Source organism: Acanthochromis polyacanthus, chromosome 10 (assembly GCF_021347895.1).
Source record: "Acanthochromis polyacanthus isolate Apoly-LR-REF ecotype Palm Island chromosome 10, KAUST_Apoly_ChrSc, whole genome shotgun sequence".
NCBI classification, from domain to species: Eukaryota; Metazoa; Chordata; class Actinopteri; family Pomacentridae; genus Acanthochromis; species Acanthochromis polyacanthus.
The window spans coordinates 15246144-15264908 of NC_067122.1; the positions used below are offsets into that span (position 1 = coordinate 15246144).

Consider the following 18765-nt stretch of genomic DNA (forward strand, 5'->3'; position numbering starts at 1 on the left):
TATCTCATGTGAATATCAACAAGCTTAGCCACCAAAAGCACACAGACAGATGACAATTAATTTTGCAATAAAGACTGACACAGTCAACGTTTAAGATGCATAATTATGATGATGTAGTATTTCACAGTCGATTGCTTACCACGTGAAACAGTATGTTCTTTGTGATGACAAGTGAAAAGAAAGTGTTTGATTTGATCTTTGTTTGAAGTTTTTGTACTGACCCTTTAGGGTGGGACACACCATCAGGAAATACCACTGAACTGTCCAATTACCTCAATTTATCTGTTATTCTATAGATTAATAAAAGTCAGTGATTTATGACACATTAATCATTTTGAAAATAGTAATCACAGCAAAAACTACTGACAAAAACAAAACGTTATTCTCTCAAAATGCATCTCAACCTCCCCCTCCACCTGTTGTGTGTGGTACAGTCCCCCAGAAACATCTTCATAAAAGGAGTTTGAATGGGCGGAGTCTGGTTTATCTATTGCCCCAAGTTTCAACAGCAGAGAAGAGTATTCAAGAGGAAAATTTGTGATAGTAAAATCAAATTCGAGGTCAGGGAAATATTGAGTAATTTATCTTTGAAACATGTTGCTAGAGCATTGCTTTTATTTATGGAAAGAACAGGTTTAAGAGAGAGGATTTAAGGACTGCTGGGGCCTTCCTGCCCCACACTCCATTCCAGAAGGTGGCGGTAATGCACCTAAAAGTTGCGTGCCAACTGCCATTAAACAATAATAATAAGAAGAAGAAGGAGTCTGGTTTGGCTCTTCCTGGATTTAAAACCGCATGGTCAAGTGTAGCATAGAAGAGAGGTAAGAAAGTCAAGTGAAAATATGTTAAAACATGCCAAGTCTGTGTTACACGGCTTCTGTAAGAAACAACACAATGACACAATTGTGATAATCACTGAATCTTTAACCTAAATAGCACGCTGTGTGGACACTTTTTGACAGAACAGATGGCACCAGAAATGGCTGGGGTGGACATTTTGTGACTTCTTGAGATTAGCAAGCATGCAGTGAAAATTATTTTACAACCTGGTTTGTTAGTTACATAACATTCCTGTTGAAATTAAGAAGGGATACACACTCGCATTCAAGCATTTTCTAAACAAATGCAGAGACAAACATGTTTTAGACAAAACAGAGACAAAACTGTTTGAAATGTCTATTGTAGAAGTCCATTACAGTGCACAAACTGCATCAAGTGCCTCCTAGACCTCCTGTACTTAAAATAGCTGTGCACACCTACAGTTTTTTCCAGGAACCAACATTGTAGGAACTCTCCCTTTCGGTTTTACCTCAAAATACAGCAGTTTATTTTCGGTAAACTGGTGAGTTGAATCCTACCTGATTGAATGCTTGCATTTCTTGCCTAGTCCGATTATATTGTTGTAATTTCCCTTTTTTCACAGTCTAAAAACTGCAAAAACAAGACTCCATAAGAACTTATATTTCCAATGAAACTAACGTGGATTCTCTTTTGTGCTCAACTCTAACAGATACCGTTGACTCCTAAATGGCCTTCCTAGCTTGGCTGGGGCTGAATGACACCTGCACTCTTAAATGGCATTAAATCAGCTGTCTGTACAACTGGTAAGTCCTGTCCAGAAACGCAAAAACAGCACGACATCACTAAGCTCAGACTCTACTTCCCCCTTTGCCTTGTACCTTTTCTGGTAATGTTGAATTTTGTCTTTGATTTCCAGTGTTTACATAGCCTCCACATCAGTACAGCATACTCCACAATTGTACTTGTGTTTTTTTCCCCCCCAAATCACAATGCTAACAGATAGTTCCATTGTCCAGGGTGACTTTGTAGAAGTGGCAGAGAGTCAAATGAGAGTCAGGATAAGTCTTTCAGCCAGGGTGTAATCCTCTTCCTTTATCTCTCTGGCTGATCTGGGCCAAAGCGTTGTGTGTGAGAATGATTCAGTGACTGCTTGCTTTTTGTAGCTCTCAGTCACGTTTCTTTTCTCTCACTGTCTCTCTGTTGTTCTCTAATTCTCACTTGTGTGTCTGTTGTTCTGTCACTTGTTTGCCCGGTGACCAGCACTCTTTCAGCGTTCTCCTCTCTGTTTTGTGTGAGGGCAACAACGATCACTGATATGAAGCTGCTCTCTTTTTATGATAGCAGATCATCTCTTTCACACACACACACACATAGAAGCCACCTTGTACCACACACCAGACAGACGACTTGGATTATGTCCAAGAATCACAGCTGGATTGCTGTGTGTGTGTGTGTGGATATTGTAGATATGTGTCCATTTTTGTGGGGGGTTGGGGAGTGGGCTGCATCTGGGACATTGATTGGCCCACTGGCATTGGAGCTGGGCAAGATGCTGATTGGATAGCTGTATGGAGACAAGCATGCAGGTTTCTGTGTGCCATGTAGCTTTGCCTCCCAGAGCGCTGGCCAATAGCTCCACATATTGGATGCATTACAGATTAGAGCCAATGCAACTGTGTGCACATAAATGTGTGCGTGTCTTTTGTGAATTTGTGTGTCTGTGCAGCTCATCTATGCAAGAGCACTTTTATCCTCTATGAGCAAATCTGCACTGTCTCTGTTCACTGAAGTGATCACGAAATGCATTTGCCTCTCCCAGACTAATCATTAATTATTAATGGGAGATTTGGCTTGCCATCCCAGATCGATGCAGTAGCTACCCACTGTTAGGCAGTTAATACACCTAAATGTCTCAAAACAATCAAAAATATTAGAATTTATTGAAAGTTATTATGGGGAGCAAGTTACTACATAATATCCTGCAAGTTTGTGAGCTCATTTTGCTCAGATCGCACTGTCCGAAGGAAAGCTTTCAACATCTTGGCAGAAACAGTGAGAGAAGATCCACTGATGTGGGATTTTTAGTCAGTTTATCACCTCCGCAAACATTTAGTGTCGTCAAAAAACTCCTGTTTCGCAGTTGTTCGTGTCTTACTGTTGTTATCTGCAAGAGTTACCACGCAGTGCTCCTTTGACTGAATTAAATATTAACGTGTGCGAATGTCTCACACTTTGACGCAATGAAATTCCGCTTTACCTTCACCAGCATCAAAGAGATTAAACATCAGTGTGAAATCAGCGCCTCTTCACCCACATTGTGGTTGAGTCTACATGGCTGAGACCAGATTAGAAGCACAAAAGGAAAAAAAAGTTTGGCTTTATCCTTGACAGCTGGACAAAAAATCAGTGGGCGCAAAGAAAATGTGGCAATCGCTTTGAGGAGCTCATCATCACCTTCCATGACCTTTTTAATCTGACAATATATATGAGAAGTTAAAATTAGAGAAAATAATGGAAAATGCAAGAGGAGGGGAAGTAAGAATAGAACACGGAGAGAAGGAGAAGAATGTGGAAAACAGTAGCTTGCTCGTCCCGGTGACAGTCTTCCCTATTAGAGTGCCTTAACTCTGTCATTACTCTTGTCAACACCACTGTAATTGATGCCAACCCCGGGATAAGCCACCATGGCTTAGCATACATGAGACACACCCACACACATGCATTAAAAAATAAATAAAATGTGAACATGCTCGCACACATACTGCCCATATGGACATGGAAACCCCCCCAGAATAACAGACACACATACATATTCACCCACATAAACAGTCGCACTATCAGCGCGGCTGCACATGCCACACTGTTGCTGCTTCTCGGAAACATGGCACCTCTGTCAACCCCAGCCAGCTCTCCTGTGCCCACATGTCAAAAAAATCGAGAGGAAAATTCACCTGGCTGGTATCTCAATCTTCTTCAGCGCTTAGCTTAGCTTAAACCAGCCATCTGGCTCAGCAACTCTGCTTACCTCCCTCCCTCCCTTTGTACTAACTCTCACTCTCTCTTGGTCTTTTTAAAGCGTGTCAGCAGTTACCCTGCACAGCGGTCTTAGTAAGGCTGCTAACGTGGCTAAGTGTTCCTCTGCCTCTTAGTTAGTGGGTGCCGTGGTTCTGTGTGTATGTATGTGTGTGTACGCTTCACAGATGGCAATGGCAGGGGAGGGAGAGTTGGAGGGGGTGATGGAGAGAGCTGTCTGAGGCTCCGGCAGCTCTCAGGCAAGGCGGTCTGTCTGCGGGCATCTGCACTGGCAGCGCCCCCATGCCTCCCACCTTTTCCCATCCGCAGTCGCCACGGCCACCTCACCAGCAACCCACAGTGCAGAGCAGTCGCTGAAAGATGACTCCCTTTGACCTCGGATGAGCTACTTCACCACCAGGCTTCTCTGTTTGCCCCAGTGGATGATTATTTTGATAAATGATAGGGGTGAATTATGCATTATGGTTGCACTGGGGCGAAGAACAGACTGTGGGAAGAAGTAGGCTAAAAGTTGCTCAGGGAAGACGGCCTGCTGAAGTGTTTGTGTGTGTGAGAATCTGTGCACATCTGCGCATGTGCGTGCATGACTGGATTCACATGTGCTGTGCTGCGATTGCCTGGTTTTGGAGAGCAAAGGTCTTGGACTTTTATAGTGGAGTTAAAATTCTGCAGTTGTGTCGGAGCATGCGGTAAAGTTCTTTGAAAGTTTGACCTTTTTGTCGGGAGGTTGCATCTGCACACAAAGAGAAGAAAGAACTTGTCATGCATCCAATGTAGAGTGCAGAGTTGTGCCTTTTTTGTTTCAACACAAGGAGAGTAACTTTTGGTTCTGACAGGATTTCTGAATACATTAAAATATATTGTAGCCCACTAAGCAGACATGCATCCACACACAATAATTTATGCAGATATTCTCTTTGAGGAATACAGTTCTGATTGGCTTAGACAGTGCAGCAGCACAGAGTAGGGGCTGACACATCTGTTCCTGAGAAATTCATGGAGGTTTGGGCACTGGAGGTGTTGGTATGCACTGATTAGCGCAAGGCTGTCTTTACCCAACCGCCGGGTTTCCTACTGGGCTTCCATAAACTGTTTACTAAGGAGTCTGTTGCCATGGTTTTCAGCCATGTTCCAATCAGTCTTTTTTGACCACTCAGCTTTATTTATTCCTCAAAAAAGCCCATGCCTTCTGCATCAACCAACTGTTGTACCCCTCAAACCAATTGTTCTAAATCATGTATGTACAGAATTTAATTTATCTGCAGGATAGCGGGCCTGGATGACAATTTGGATGGGGTTTGGAGCAAGAGCCTTTACAAGCTGACACCTTTGGCTCATGGGTGGTTTTGAAACAGAGGCTTTGATGAGAGAAAGAGATCACTATCATAATAACCCAATAACACCATGTTCACGGTGTGTGCTGGTGTTCTAGTTGAAAACACATGCTAGCCGTTTTTTTGATCTCCCTCGAAAACGACACTTTTCAGAAAACTGACCTTAATGACACCCCTGGGCAAGATATGATAAAAGTGAGATAAGATAAGACAGTTTTTTAACGACCAAAATAGCCTTTTTCCCTTATCCTGCATGTCTTTCCTCTCTCAGGCTTTCATCCTTCCAATTTCCCACCTCTTTCTGCATTTCTCTTCCTATTTTCTCAGCTTTGATAACCACCAATAACTGGCAAAAGCTCTTTCATAGATCTGACAAAGCTAAAGCAGCACAGACATAAAGCAGTTCCCTGAGGTCAAGTCACACCTGAGGAGTACATTGATCCTCAGTGTGTTAGTAAGGTCCGTCCTACAGGCTGCACACTGCATCTGTAGGCTTTAATTGTCTTGTAAGCTGTTTATTTCGACCCTTTGCACCTCTCTTAACAGGAAGCCTTGTCCCTCAATTGGATTACAGCTAATTAAATACTACACACGTGTAGAGTCAACAGACAGAGGTGTCACATAACCCCATCCACTACCTTTGTCTTGCTACTCTTCCGCAGGAGGAGCAGTAAGACAGAAACATCTCTTCTGCGAGTTGTGCTTTTAACTTTATCTGCACAAGTTATAAATCTTTAAATGTTTACTCCGCTTTTTCTCCAGTTCATCCTGCCAAGGAGGCTAATCCATCTCTCTTGTTCTTCTCTCATTTCCAAACATATCTCTACAAGGGCTAATGAACAGTTGATTGTAGCCGAGTAAAAAGTAAAAATGTTAATGATGCACCTCAGATTTCAGCCGACAAGTGATTCGTGTTTTGTTAAGCCACTACAGAAACTGACTTAAACACAGTGTGAGATATCGTTTTGTTGCGGAATCATATCGAATCATGTTTGCACTGGTGTGTTATTGAGTTTGTGGTTTTTGTCTTTTCATTCTCTTTTTATTCTTATTTATTGTCTTACTTGTTCTACATTTGTATATATGTATACATCTATATTTATCCCTATTTGCTTTATTCATGTTACTTATCTCTAATTTTTTTTTCTTCTCAATTTCTTATGTCATTGTTGCACTGCCCGCTCTATGTACATTTTTAATTGCCCCCTGGGGACAAGTACAGTTTTCTGAATCTGAATCATGTTCTTACGCACAATCCTGGCAATTTCATGATGATGTAAAGACTGCAGCAAATCACTGCAACAAGAAACACGTACAGCAATTAACTCCACATAAAGCCTTTATTTTTTTTAAAAATTGTATATTTCTGTTAACATGGAGAAAAAACAAAATTAGATAAAACTGGGTAATTGCTCAGCTTTTGGTGATTTGGTGATTGGTGATTTTTTTCATCTTATAGCTAGTAGGCTTTTGACCCTGGCTCTATAGTTGAAGTACAGACATAGGATTAGTACCAGTCCTGTCTGATGCTTGTTTTTTGTAGTATAGGTTATTTGCAGTCAAGTATTTACAGTACAGCCCTTCTGCTTATTTCTTTCTTCTTTATCAATTTAATCTTCCTGAGTTATCTTTAAATCTTCCTGGCCACTTTAATCTTGGTATTTTTTAATCAAGCTCCTCCTGCTCTCCCACCCCCTGCTTGTGGTGACACAAGGTGACGTGTGACTGTTTGCAGAGTGTAAAGATAATGACTGGGCAATTAATGGCAACCAAAAGGGAGCCATTAGTGAAGTGTGAGCTTGCAATACCTGCTTGGTGTCTGATGGGGGTTTAGAGGCGGAGAACTCGGCAGATAAACAAACTTGGAATTTAAATTGCACCACGCAAATGCAATGAATTGAGACATAAAGTTCATTGGTCTTTGAGGTGTGGTTGTTTTGATGACTGTATTTATCTGCTGGATTACAGCAGCTGTAGATGACTTCTTGTGTAAGCTGTGGTGTCAGCTGTTGAATCTCTCAGACCTGCTGTTTGTCTTGCATTTGGGCCATCACAATTACCAAAGTCCAATACAATGCACTTTAAAAGTCTAATGCATAGTTTATTGCCACCATGAAATGCAGTTTTGTGCTTAGAGATTTTTCCTGTGGAAGCATCTGTTGTTTACTTTTCTACAGTTTTCTTGTGCTTTCTAAAAACTCACTAGTCTCAGTACTGAGGCAATTAGTCAGCTAACTCATGTGTTTACTGCTGACACTCCCACTCTCCCATCTTGGAAAAGGAGAAAGAGAAAACAGTGACAGGAAAGAGGTGGAATTCTGGACAGGAACAATCTGTTTTCACTGGCAACAGGCGGCTGCCACTCCTTACGCTTGGCCCACCTTTGTGATAGCATAGCTGTTGTGATTATTGCTGTTTGCAGATTGAATGTTGTAAATAATACAACTATTTTGCCTGGATGGATGGATGGAAGTGAGGGATGGTGGGATCCAGTGATCACTGAGGGAATGCACTGAATGCACGAACTTCAAGCAGGAAGCTGGAAGCTTTTAGAGCCTTATCATTCTTCCAAAAAACCCTCCACTGGATTCAGAACTTGCCTAGAACCATAAAAATATACACACAAGTGGTCACGTGATTTCACAAACCTGCTCACACACAAGCATGCACACACACTCTCACACACAAAGCCTTTGAAAGACTCAGGAGAGTTGTTTTCTTTTTTTAAGTCTCTAAATCTTTCCATTTCCATGGCTGTTTCTGTAAAGTGTTTTTGTGTATGTATGTGTGTGTGTGTATTCTTCTATGATCATTGCCACTGCCCTACATAACAGAGCTGAGGTGGAGACCCATCAAGGGGAACGTTCTAATTAACAGAGATGCCATTCTTACCAGCGTCTATCTCTGGCAATATCTCCTCAGCTTCGGGCGTCTTCAACTCAAAAGCATCCCCTCAACAGGGAATGCACAAAACACACACACATGGTTATGTCTTTTCTTTGCTGCGAGGAAAATCCTGAGCACTGATCTAGACAGGAGTCATTTTGCTGCAAATAAGACAGTATGGGGGGAGAGAAATGCAGTCAGGCAGGTTGCCACGGAAGGGAAATACACACAGATGGCCCTGACAGACTGACAGACAGAGGATGAGAAAAAAGTACGTTAACGGCAAGACGGACACAAAGACACAAACGTACGGGATGTGCATGTGTACGCAGATACCTGCACAAAAGTGTAACCACATCTGTGTGTTGGGGCAGATGTTTGCATTCACACAGGGCTATTTGACCTGTGTGATGGACAACTTTTGACTTTTTATTAAATCCCTGCAAGTCACTTCAAATGCAATACGCTGGTGATGATCTAAAGCCACAGAACTTGAAATTACAGATATACTTTTTGCTTATTATGATTTTTCAATAAACTGATTTATTTTGTTGTCATTTATTCAGCAAAAATCCAAAAGATTTGCTGATTACAACTTCTCAGTTGTAACATACTGTCAATATCTTTGAGTTTTGAACAGCTGGTCAGACAAATGTTCCACTTAAGTGATAATATATAGATGGATTCATTGATTGCCAGCCATTAGCTGCAGCCCCAGTGTTCTGAAATGGAAATATATCTAGGATTTTTTTAAAATCTTAATTTCCCTGGAACTGTATATATCACTTCAACAACACGAAATACAATTTGAAAGAAACAAATGCGACCTAAATTATGATTAGTTAAGATCATGGTCTTGATCAAATGTCTTGAAGCATGAGACGGGACTAGTCAATATTATAGTAATGTCACAAAAACAATGTGTTGGTTGGATCTAATCACACACACCTGGTCATAGGTAGATTTCCTCCATAATCATATTGGGCAAAAAGAAAAACAAAATACAGAATTCCACTGTCCCATCTCGATAACATACACTTACAATTACACATTTGTTAAATTCCATATTTATGAGTTTTACCACTGAGCTTTAGAAGGGAAAAAACTCAAATAATTTTACTTTTGGGGACATTTTTTTTCTTGCAGTGATATAATCCTGTTGTTTGTGAACATATTTAATCTTGGTGCAGAAGACTAAAGTTCAGTAACTTTACCAGAGGAACACTGGTATTAGTTACATGTATGATAAATAACAACACGTAGTGGCAGCAGGCGCGCCCTTGCTGCTGGTGGCTGATGTTGTGTCAGGGATGGGGGATGCTGGGCTGGATCCTGCTGGCTCTTTTGTCACCCCCGCTAATTATGTGATCCTGCTGACCTTGTCGTCGCTGCCTGGTAACACGTCAGCAGGAGCTGGTGTCACTGGCCTCCACTTTAAGTCATAACTACAGTACGTGTCTGGCTCCATGATGGGTGGTGGTTGTGGGATGCACTGGGCCACTGATGGACAAAATGATGGAGGGATAGATGAAGGTTGCATATGCTGGGTGGATCACAGTCAGGATGCAAGGTTAAGTGCAGTTTAGTGACTCGGGATTGATGCTATTCATGTTTGTTTAGTTTCCTTAGAGGGGAGACAAAACTAGAATGAGGTGTATGCAGTAAAGTAACTCAACTTGTGCCCTGTAACTTCATGGAAATGTAGGTGGATGCTTGGAAGAGGTGTTAGAAGAAATAGAAGATTTAATGTTCCTGGATTTTTTTCCCCCCTTCCTGTAGATATGTATGTAGTCTAAAGAGGATGAGAGACAGGAATATTTAGACAGTTTTGAAATTAGTATGCTACGAACATATGAGAATAACACTTGACAGATGCTCACAGGGTGATATCATGCCCCATCTTATGATTTTTCATTAAGTATGCTATAACAGCTGCACTTGTACATCTCACTCAGTGGCGACAGCCGTAGCATGCCAAGTCTTCAAAAAAAAAGGAAAAATCACTCATATTTCAATGCATGCCTTTGGAATCTCTTTCAGTGAGCATGTGACACTTTTCACATAAGTGTTTTTGTGTTAACAAAATGGAAATCTTAATTTTGCTAAGCTAATTATAGCCTGTAGCTCGTTGCTAAGCAACCTAATGACAGGAGGCAGCAGGGAGTCAAGAATCTAACCTTTGGCTGGGTAGAGCCAAGAGGTGACATTTGGATTCCCTTCATATCACCTTCTATTGATGCACTGTGTTCTGACTGTTGCTGGATTGCACTTTACAGTTCAAATGGTTAAAACGGTTTTAAAGTAACTATAATGTTTTTAATATAAGGAAGGAGAAAGTCTTTGAATTTCAGCGAGAAAATCTGAAGCATTCAATCAATGTCAGTCAGATTCAAAAGAGGGCTTTTATGAAAATGACAGTCTGTATGTATGGAGGTGAATGAGTCATTTTGCTCTGTTGAAGTGTGCATTGGCTTTATATTTCTTGTCACACTTTGTTAATGTCAGAAATGTCATCACTATTCCCACTAATGTTCTGAGTTTTGAGGCTGTGGGACTTCTGTTGCAACTTTGTGGCTTTGTTATAATAACAAATTCAATAATAAAGCACTTCCATGTGCACTTTTAGCAACGTCAGAAAATTCTTTGCACTAACTGTGTGGTCGATTAATATAGTAATTTTTATAAAAAACCTCTTTTCTGGAAGAACTCGAGTAACAATACACTGAATTAAATAAAGAGAATTATTAGATCAACTTAAATGAATTGCTTTAATTACTAACACAATTGAATTAAGTTATTGCAGATTTAAAAAATAAACAAGTAAAATTGATGCCACTGGTTGAAATCATTTTATTCTTTTCAAATAAACAATTTGCATCACCACAACTTATTTTTATGGAATGTCACCTGGGATTTGCTTTATCCAAACATAACCTGTAAAACATGCTTTTGTCTTAAAACTTTTTTGCCTTGCAGTGCTTTGTAATCCTACTTGAAGGAAAAAGGTGGTTTAGCTGCAGCTGAAAATGAAAAGGATTTGTGTAATTAGATGCTAAAGGAGTAGTAAACTTGCTTTTCTCACTTTGGCTGACTTTTGAAAAACCGTTTATAGGGACAAAATATAATTCCAAGTTGGTGCAATCTAAATTAGATAGCTGCCATCAAAAATGAAGAAAGCTACATGAGATTCTTTCTAAACAGACCTTAGCTTCAACTACAGCTTGAATACAATGTTTACAATGCAGAATATGTAAAATGGCACATGTAGCTTCACAGAGGTAGCCGGTCAAATCGTATTCCTGATCTATATCTACTGCAAGCACATCCACAATTTTACATCTTGTACTGGCTGAAGACACGGCCTTTATGTTCGGGATATTTCTTTGTGAGTGTCTGATCTTTCCTCCTATCGAGGAGGGGTGTATTGGTGGTGGTGGGGAATCCATGGCTCAGCGCCAAAATAGTTTTGAAGTATCTGTGAAAAGACTCCTCTTAATCCGTTTTATTTGCTCTGCTACCTCCGAACCATTTGTCCACGCAGAGCTCCAAACCCTCCACTCCACCCAGCCATCTCAGGGATTTAGTGTGGTCGAGCAGAGGTGCAAGAGCCCACAGACAGTTAAAAAAAAAAAAAAAAAAGCCATCTGGCCGGGGGGTGTTGGGAGGTTTGGGGCGGAGGAGTCATGCTGGGCAATCAAAATGACGGACAGCAGTGTGAAATGTTTTGCGGGCTCCCACATACATGCAAAGTAGCCTGACTTGTGAGCTTTCACAGCTCCCTCCGGTCTTCAGGTAAACACTGACCGGCCGAGGTATGCTTCGTCTTTCCCCACCTCAGTGTGTGTGTGTGTGTAATTTTGTTTGTGTATGGTAATAATGTGTTTGTTGGCCTGCCTGTGAGAGGAACGAGCGGAGTCTCTCATGTTTACGTCCATGTCAGTGGCTCGTGTTTTTGTATGTTCTACAAGAAAGACTGCCAAATTTATTTCTGTAGTTTTTCTTCCTTTTTTTTTTTCCTTTTTGCAAGTGATAGTGTTTGCCAGTAGAAGGTGTGTGACCAGAGAAGGCAGGGTTAGCAGGTGAAACAAACAGCATCCATATTTCATGAACCATCAAAAAAACCTCGGATTCGACACAGGCTCAGTTCTAAGGACGCTGTGAAAGGGCCGCACAATTGCTCCTCTTCGCTCTGAGCAAATATTATAATCCTATTCTCTTATGCTTTCCATCTTGCCCTCTCTCCCTAATGTTCACCCCAATCGCGGCCCCTTTCCCTGAGTGAAAACCCCTTCGAATGTGTGGAGGCTTCATTTTTCACTCTCCCTTTGGGGCTCTGTTGTCAGAGAGCAGCCCTTAGGAAGTCTTTATTTCTGCCAGGCAGGGCCTCTTGCGTTCCTCCACCCTCTCCCTCCGTTCTCATGGCTGTCCCCCCCACCTGCTGGGATCCTGATCCCAGCCGGGGCAGGGCTTCAGCGGGGGACAATTACTGCTGCTCCCCAGCTTTGATCATCTGACCACATGGAAGCATAACAGCTGACCACATGTTTCAACAGACAAGAAGAAGAAGTAAAGAGAGAAAAGAGGAAGAGTTAGAATAGGGCGAGAAGAAGAAAACAAATCCCCTTTTCATTTAGGTTGAGCCCAAAGCTTTACGGAGAGTTAGCCGAAATCGTCAAATCTGTGTTTGAGAAAGTTTCTTTTGATGGTGATTATTTATTTGAATCAGTGCAACCATGCTTATTGCGGACTATGTCTGGCTTCAGCCTCAAATAAAGTTCAGTTTCAATTTGCCACTCACTCTTTTGTGAGTGCCGTGGAGAGAGAAAGAGAGAAGCAATTTGAGGCAGCCCTTGTAAAAAGTGAGTGCTAACTCTGCTGGTATTGTCGGCCAGATTGTCAGGAGGCCAACTGGGCTCTGCTGTCGTGTTCTGGGCACTGTCTGGCTTTTTCTCAACCTAGGCCTCTGTTTCATTCAGACAGCTTCTCCACAAAGTCAGAAGCTTTTCATGTGGGCTTACGGGTTAACGTGGTAAACTGGCTCCGACACAAAATCACCACCGCATCCACACCACGGGTGATAAATAACTCCGGAGAAAGAGCCCTAGAGATATAGAGGGTAATGACAGATATAAAAGTTAGAGAAATATGTTGTCAGTGAGCCAAAAACTGATTCAGCTGCAAGTTTCTGTCAAAGTACTGTTCAAGGTAAAGTATCTGCGTGATGAATGAAAATGTACAAACACATGGAGCGATGTTAGAGAGAGATAAAGATGAAATATTTTACGGTAATAAAATCTGTATCTCTTGCGTGAGTGACATATAAATCATCTAAGTTGTGGGATATCTACTTGCAGAATCGAGGCCAAATGGGTTAGACGGAAACTGACAAGGCTCAGTGAGAGGGGAGGGAGTTTGCTTTGCTCTGGTTGTCAGGGATGGCCTCTTGGAGTGTCCCAATTGTGGAGGAGATCACTTTACCACATTATGGGTGCCTCAAAAGAACCTCTTCAGCAGCACTTTGGCCCAGCCTGGAAGAACGGGGCTTGTTTTGACTGGTCTGCCACCTATTATTGTCACCGCTCTGCCGAACAACAGCTTGCTCCTGCCTCAGCCATACTGCCATCGTCGCTCTCTGAGATTCACTCACGCAACATATGTCCTTCCCCTCCTGCACAAACATACAAGTGAACTCGCAAAGGAACGTAAATATGCGCTTACATGCATATGCATTTTAATCGAGACTAAACCACACACACACACATGAAAACACACGGGAATACTGGGGGGGAGATTTGAAAGACTGGAAAGTGCTTTGATCATAGCTGTTGTCAAATAAAGCATATGAGCATTCTAAAAGAGGAGCCGCTCTTTTTAGCCCTTACATCATCAACATATTTACATACATATATATATATATATATATATATATATACAGTACATATATATGTATATACACTTCCTCACAGAGCAGATGTGTCAGCAAATATCTCAGCAAAATTGTTAAATTATAGATATAAAGGAATATTTGCATTTGTAATTAGTTGTAAAATGATCACAGTTAATGCTTTTGACTTGTGATGATAGATAATTGGTGCAGTTTTGCAAAAAAAAAAATCAATAATATGAAAATTGTGCTGGCAGTTTGTTTTTTTATGAACACACAAATCCACTGGTATTTCTCAGAAGCACTTTGAATGCTACTGAATGAGACAATCACTTAATTGAAGGCTTGTTTATTAAATTAAAGCAACAATTGGGATTAATGATTTCACTTACTGCAGTAATTAAAACTTCATGTCAGAATAAATTAAAAAAATAGTATGAAATTAATTTGTCATCATTTAATATGGCACTAGATATTTTATGTAAATCAAGGTTTTATTTCCATAATTTCATTTTACAATCCGTTCATAACACACTCGCTTTTGTAAATCAGCTGTGCATTTTGGATTTTTTCAAAATTAGTTTCACTTCTTGTTTTGTTTTAGCAAACCATGTCTCATCAGCAAATGTTAGGGTGTAATGTCATTCAGTTGTTTTTAATTAGGTGACATAACGTGCATTTTAGAAGTGGCCGTGATAGTCTGTTGTTCTGCTTGGTGTATGTTCACATTTCCCCCCCTAAAACTAAAGTTAGTTTTTCTCCAGAGACAGGGACTCGCTTTATGATGTGGCCTTGGTCATTTGTGTATCCTGCCTTACTTCGTAATCATTTTTATCCGGCAGTTAAAAATAATTAACAAGTCATGCTCTTTTGTCGTCCACCATTTTAGGTCCCAGCTCCAGCAATGAAAGGCCTTTCCATCAACATGGTCACGTAATAGTGTCAGGATGCATTTTAAAGTGCAGTAATTCAGTGGTTTACACGGCCTCATAAAATACCGACATGCCCTGATAATGAGAAGCATGAATGGAAACTTGGAGTTCCCTGTGGCCCCTGTGTGTGTGTGTTTGTGTGTGTGTGTGTGTGTGTGTGTGTGTGTGTGTGTGTGAGTGGGGAGACGTAGCTGGAAGGAAGAAAGGAAGCAAGTAAGAATGAAAGAAACGGCAAGAAGAAAGAATTTCCATGCCACACAACTGCGCGATGGTACCCTTTTTCGTAAAGGTAAAAGAACAAAGATGACTGAGGAAGTATAATGCTTGGGAATATGCATATGCAGCCAAAATGCAAATAGCCTGACACTGGTATGCAGGTTCAGAGTGGCAGGATTGAGACTGAGACTGCTGTCCATGGTTCCTTCCCCTCTGAGTAATATCATATGGACAAAACAGCAAAGGTCACAGACAGCTCAAGCGCATAACTCTTCATCTTTCAGTCTACTCTGACACTCTTTACGGTTTCTTGACGTATTGACAGGCAGGCTGTGCGTGCGCTCATGTGTGCATATTTGTGCCGTGTGTGGATAAATTTAACTTAATCAGAATATGTACAAGCAGAGGGTGTAGAGGCTGTTTGTGTGTGTGTGCTTTAACACTTGACTTGATGTTTTTCTCTACCAGGTGATCAGTGTCAGGCATCTTGCAGAACGCGTCTTAATCTTACAGTCCCAACATCTTGTTGTCATGGAATAAATCATGATGCAGTGTGGAGGTGGTGGCAGGCAGGGTGAGTCAGAGAAGCAGTCTGCTTGACTTCACACTCGCTGGGGATCTGGTAACTCAGCAGGTAGTCCAAGTACAGATTGACACTAACTCTGCCTTTCTGCGCTCAAGACACCCCGAGAGCTCTATTCAAGAGCACGACTGTTCCTTTATTGTAGAATAAATTGCAGGAGTTCTTTTTTATTGTGTACAGATGGGATAGGTTCAGGGTTGCTCGGCTCCCAGTCATTTTCTCACAAGGTGCGTGTGTGTCAAAGACTTGAGGTGATTCAGATTTTATTGGAATTACCTGCAAGACTGCAACTTTATGATCAAGAAATGCCTGTGTTTAAGTGATACTTGTTTAAAGAAATCATGGTGGAGAACTAAAGTCACGGCTGGGCCAGTGATTTGTTAGTGTCAGATGCTTACTGAGCACTGGTGAGTTAAATCCTGGAATCGGCCTGCGACCTTAGAGTAAGGTTACCATTACAAGGGCTGTTTTTCTTCTCCCTGGTGTTTGCGTTAGCACTAACAAGATTGACTTACTGCAGATTTGCACTACTGTGCATGTCGTAACTACTGACTAACTAGCAGTTATTCATCAGCCCAGCAGCATAGCACTGGCACAAATAGGGATATCTGATTTATATTAGCAGCTCAGCAGTCACATCTGTGTTTATCAGGCAACAGCTTTGAACATGACTCAGCCAATCAAAACTGTCTGTTTTCTAATACCTTCTATTGCTGAGGTAGTGTGTAAATCAGTTTTTTCTGTATAGCAGGCAGTTGCTGGGGCCAGTGCCAATGAGTGTGTGAATTACACCCATGCATAAAGCTGTCCTTGTGTCCTGCTGGCCAAGAGCTGCAGGGAAGCTGGAAATGATCGTAAATTAAGCAGCACTTGGCTGAGGAAATCATAGAAAAATCTGGGATTGAAAGGAACATTTGGAATGACGACTGGAGACCATAAGAGGAGTCCCCATAAAGTGAGGAAGGCCGACAAAGGTGGGGCAAGGATGTACAGTATCAGAGCGCTAGACTACATAACAGACTGAAAGGAAGAGACGCAGGAGAGGTCAGATTTGGGATACGTCTCTTATAGTAACAGTAGTAGTCATAAATGGTTGTCCCAGCTGATGTCTGCCACTAGAGATGAATTATTCACTCACTTGTCAAATCAATAATGACCGAGTCTTTAGTGGCCTACTCTCCCCATGCCCTACTTATCGGTTTTGGGGGGAGAGGACATCATTTGACAAAAGCTTGTTATGTGCAGAAAAGATTTTTTTAGTGGTTTGCGTTCATTGTAGTGGACATGCGGCCCCTCGCTGAGGGAAATTGGCTGTCATTTGTTGTCATTTTAAGGATTGTTTCTGGAAAATTGGAACTTTGAATGGCGAGTTCCAAAAAAAAAAAAAACACCACCGAAGCTGGATTAAAGTGAGCACACATGATTAATATGGCAGTTTTGTTGAAATGGAATGTGGCAAATGGAGGTGGTGGGTGGGTTGCTGGGGGTTCTGGCAGGATGCGGCGGGGGGATGTTGCCATGGCTTTAAGGGCATGGGCATGTTTGGATGGCACGGCCCACCCCCTGCCCCTCCGCCTCTGTTCATGTGTCACTCACTGTCTTCCAGTCTGTAATTTTCCATCTACTGTAACAGTCTGGGCACATCGCCACCCAGGGAACTTTTAAAATAAATAAAGAATTCATTAAATAATTAGTATCTCCACAACAATCTCTTTTGTTCTGTCAATCTCAGAGTGCTCAAAAGTCACCCTGAGAGATGGAGAGAGAAAGAGGGTGAGCGAGAGAGAGGGAGAGGGAGAGGGGAGCGAGAAATTAGTGGAAAAATCAATTTAAAAAAATTAAAAGCATTGAATTTTTCGAAATGCTTTTTACTTATCCGCCATTGATTACATCTAATTGGACCTCATTTCCTGAAAAAATACTGTGTGTGTTTGCATGCACATGCATGTACTTCCACGTGTGTGTGTGTGTGTGTGTGTGTGTGTGTGTGTGTGTGTGTGTGTGTGTGTGTGTGTGTGTGTGTGTGTGTGTGTGTGTGTGTGTGTGTGTGTGTGTGTGTGTGTGTGTGTGTGTGTGTGTGTGCGCTTGTGTTTGTGACATTTCCTAATGGTTGGGTGCATAGATGATAACCACTTGGCTTGGAGACAGACAGATATGAAAGGCTGTCACTCTGAGCCGAGACAGCTATAATGGCCCCATGAATGTCTGTGTGTGTGCTTCTGTATGTAAGTGATTGTGTATGTGTGTGTAGTCATGAAAGGGTGATGATAGGGGCCCACACTTCAGGCCCAGCCATGCTTCTTAATCAAAACCCATCCGCTGGCTTGGTGCTCATGTGCTTGTGTGCTTGTGGTATGGTGTTTACATTGGGTGAGACGGAGCAGAACCACCTCTTTGTCCCCTCCGAGGTTTGACATTGCCTCCCCTCCCTCCCTGTGCACCCCCCCCCCTCCAACTGCCGCCCTGTTGTATGTAAGGTTAGCAGCCTGGAACATCCTTGTATTTCTGAATAGCTTGCACAAGGGCTACATATAATAATGTGAACCAGTCACAGAGCAAGGACTTCAAGTATCTTAATCACAGACACCCTTTCAGGTGGACATGACAAGTGGGCTTGTATATTATTTATCAAATTGGCATGATGTCATATGCAAATTAAGAAAACTGACCATTACTGCTTTAACATCTGCTTCAAAGCAATACAGAATAACTTTCTAAACGTCTGTGCCCATAATGGAGGTGACTTTGTTCCAAAATTTCTAAATTACTTAAGTTTTCACTTCAGTAAATAAGAAATACCTTCTTAGCTGTGCATACAGGACTTTCAGATGAATATAGTGACAATGAACAAGCAGCTTACAATTGTCATTTCACTTTATTAAAAGTTGTGTTATTGCATTTAAATATAGATAGATATCTGACAGCTTACAAAGGATTTCTGGTGGATCTCTTTTCCTCAGCCCCAATCATTCACCATGCCTTGTTATGTGCCTCATTCATCCCTTTAAATGTCTTTTTCTGAAAGATTCATTCCAAGAGCATTGTTCTAAAACCGAAAAAAAGTGTCTTAATACTGCAACAAAACTTTTCTTAAAA

The 18765-nt window shown here is 41.5% G+C and overlaps 1 long non-coding RNA gene across 5 annotated transcripts in view; it reads left to right on the forward strand.

The window, feature by feature from the left end:
- Window positions 1-18765, forward strand: part of LOC110951698 (uncharacterized) — a 94788-nt gene that overhangs the window by 22954 nt on the left and 53069 nt on the right. For all 5 annotated transcript variants that reach the window (XR_007944881.1, XR_002595742.2, XR_002595744.2 and 2 more), the window contains one exon: window positions 1511-1604. This is a non-coding gene — a long non-coding RNA (uncharacterized LOC110951698). The remainder of the gene's footprint in view (window positions 1-1510; window positions 1605-18765) is intronic.